We start from the raw sequence: 3615 nt of genomic DNA, 5'->3' as shown, positions 1-3615 counted from the left end.
TTGAAGAGAGCCTGTTTCAAGAAAAGGGAGGCTGAGTAGACGTCTCTTGGTGGTGTTCACTGCATTTATGTTCTCTGTAAAATTTGTCAAATGGAGATAATAAGTATCTCATAGGTTTTAAAGAGTGTATTTGGAATGAAGGCTGGCAAATGGTGAATGCCCCAAACTGGTTGTAATTATTCATCAGTGAGAACTAATAGAACCTTCTGACACAAATTGTGTAATAGGACACTTGGATGCAATTGTACTAGGCAGAGAGTATTCCAGTTATCTATCATTGAAAGACAAACTACTCTGAAACTTAGTGGCCTAAAGAAACAACAATCATTTATTTTGTTTATGAATCTGCAGCTTGGGTGGAACTTGGTGAAGGGTGCTCATCTTAGCTTCGTGCAGTGTTGGCTGGGCTGCCTGACCTGGCTGGAGGATCTGCTGCTTGGATGGCTCACTCACGTGGGCAGTAGGTTGGTATTGGCTCTCAGTTGGGAGCTCAGCTGGGGCTGCTGGCTGGAGGCCTCGGCTCCTTCCACATAGTCTTCACAGAGCTTCTTGGGCTTGCTCACAGCATGGTGGTCTCAGGATAGACTGACTTGTTTCATGGTGGCTGACTTCTCCAGGACTGAGTGTTACAGGAGGCCCGAGTGAAAGCTGCAAGGCTTCTTATCCCATAGTCCCAGAAGGCTCAGAGCATTCCTTCTACTTTATTCTACGGATCAAGCAAAGCATCACCAAATCCAGCTCATGTTCAAGAGCAGGGAATTTAATTCCGCCTCTCAATGGGAGAAGGAGCAAAGAATTTTTAGTCATTTTTTGTCTACCACAGTTGGTCCAAGCAGTAGTGTGAGTATCAGGCTATGGTACTGCTGTATTCTTGGCATTTATTGAAGTGAATACATTCAAAATTTTCCCATCTTCTATGCATAGCTGTAAAAAATTCAGTCCTTGCCCTCAAAAGCTTAGGTAGTTGGGGGGACAAAGCATAACCACTTGCCCACGCTGTAAATGCATGTTAATCTACATCAGAAGTGCAGAACCTGAGGGCAGAGATTCTCAGCGCGGGAGTGTGTCAGGAGAACAAGAGCAGGTATGTTTTAAAAAAACGGATGCCAGAATGATTTCTTTTATAAAAAGACACCCACACTTGTATGTTCATCATAGCACTTTCACAACAGCAAAGAATCAATAATGTGGCCTTCAACCTAAGTGCCCAGCAGTGGTGGGTTGGATAAAGAAAATGTGGTACATATAAACCATGGAATACTATGTAGCCATGAAAAAGACTGAAATCATGTTCTTTACAGCAACATGGATATAGCTGGAGGTCATTATCCTGAGCAAATTGACGCAGGAACAGAAAACCAAATACTGCATGTTCTCACTTATAAGTGGGAGCTAAACACTGCGTACTCACGGAAATAAAGATGGGAACAATAGATGCTGGAGACTACCAGAGAGGAGAAAGACGGAAGGGACAAGGGCTGAAAAACTACCTATTGGGTACTATGCTCACTATCCGGCTGACGGGATCATTTGTAACCCAAACCTCAGTGTTACACGATGTACCTGGGTAACAAGCCTGCATGTGAACCCTGAAATCTAAAATAAAAGTTGAAATCATAAAAAAAAAAAAAAAAAAAAAAAAAAAAAAAAAAAAAAACGGATGCCTGGGCTGGATGCTTGAAGAGGCTGCTTGAGTAGGTCTGGAGAGGGGTCCGGGCAATGGAAATAAACAAATAACTTTATTTATCTTTATGTAAAGGGGATATATGTATATAGTACCAAATTTATCAGTACCAAAGAATGTATTATAAAAAATTACTATAAAACATAAATCTTCCTCCTACTCACTCTTGACCTCCAGCCACTACATTCCCCTACTCAGAAGCAAATGGACATTGGTTCAATTGCTTTGGTATCTCTACAGAGAGATTTTAGGCCTATACACACATATGTTTAACACTTTTCCTGTTTAGAAAAAAAAGTGCAGCTCACTGCCAGCACTCACTGAATTTTACATAAACACATTCTTTGAGGTTGAAGCAAGTCTGTCTGATTTTCCATGGGAAAATAAAATATAAAACCTGTCCAGGGAGTTACTTATTTATTTATTTTTCAGATAGAGTCTCGTTTTGGCCAGGCTGGAGTGCAGTGGCATGAACTCGGCTCACTGCAACCTTTGCCTCTCAGGTTCAAGTGATTCTCGTGCCTCAGCCTCCCAAGTAGCTGGGACTACAGGTGCCGGCCACCACGCCTGGCTAATTTTTGTATTTTCAGTAGAGACGGGTTTTCGCCATGTTGGCCAGGCTGCTCTCAAACTCCTGACCTCAAGTGATCCGCCCACCTCGGCCTCCCAAAGTGCTGGGATCACAGGCCTGAGCCCCCGCACCCAACTTCAGGGTGTTATTTCTAAACAGAACGAACATCAGAATCATCTGAAGAATCGTCTACTTCAGAAAAACCAGATTCATCAAGTGAATCCTCAGCTAATAACTGTTCAAGAACCATGTTAACATCACGCATAGAAACATTACATGTTCTAGGATATGACATTTCCAGTGATGGAGAATTACCATATTTTGTAAATGGAATTGCCACTGCTGAAAACAGAATGCTATAAATAGAACGATGTATTTTCTTTCCAACGTTGACATACTGGAGCGATGTGAAAATGGTAACAAGAGTGAGATATTTCACGACAAAGTTATCTTGGGGAGAATGCCGCACCGCCCACAAGTGCTGCTGGCAGGTATTCTCAGTGCGAATGGGAAAAGGGTTAAATGGTGGATTTGAGTATAGGCAAGTAGGTGTCTATTATAGACATATAATCTGTGTGTGTAAATATATTCGGTTTCCTTTATGAAGATAGATATGTAAGTGTATCTCTATTAGGTTTCTCCAGAGACACGGAACCAATACACACCCGCACACACACACATACACACATATATTTATATACACATACATATAATATTTACTTATTTATTGTAGGAAGTGGTTTATGAGACTATGAAGGCCAAGAAGCCTTATGATCTACCGCCTACAAGTTGGAGAACCAGAAAAACTTGCAGAGTGATTTGGTGCAAGTCTGAAGGCCTGAGAAGCAGGGGCAGGCAGTGTAAGTCTTGATCCAAATCCAAAGGCTGGCGGCCCAGGAGCTCTGATTCCCGCAGGTGGAAGAGGGAATCACACAGTGCGAGTAACTTCGCCCCTCCTCTGCCTCTGTGTTCCATTCTGACTTTCCACACACTGGATGATGCCACCCACGCTGGCAAGAGCAGACCTTCTTTACTCAATCTAAGAACTCAAATGACAATCTCTTCCAGACACATTCTCACAGACACACCCAGAAAGAATGTTAACCAGCTACCTGGGAATCCCTTAGTCCAGTTAAGTTGACACAAGAAATGAACCATCACAGTATCTATATTTGTATATTGATACCCACACACAAGGACACACACATATATATTCTGTCTTCATTCCTCCCATGGTAACATTGTTTCCACAGTTATGCACCTCGCTGCTTTTTTTTTTTTTTTTTTTTTTTTTTTTTTGGTGTCTGGGTTTGTCGCCCCGGCCTGGGGGGCGGTGCCGGGTCCCCGGCCCCCTCCACGC

The sequence above is a fragment of the Piliocolobus tephrosceles genome, chromosome 10 (assembly GCF_002776525.5).
Source record: "Piliocolobus tephrosceles isolate RC106 chromosome 10, ASM277652v3, whole genome shotgun sequence".
In the NCBI taxonomy this organism is placed as follows: Eukaryota; Metazoa; Chordata; class Mammalia; order Primates; family Cercopithecidae; genus Piliocolobus; species Piliocolobus tephrosceles.
The sequence above is the reverse complement of the archived record's forward strand: the minus strand, read 5'-3'. Positions refer to the sequence as shown.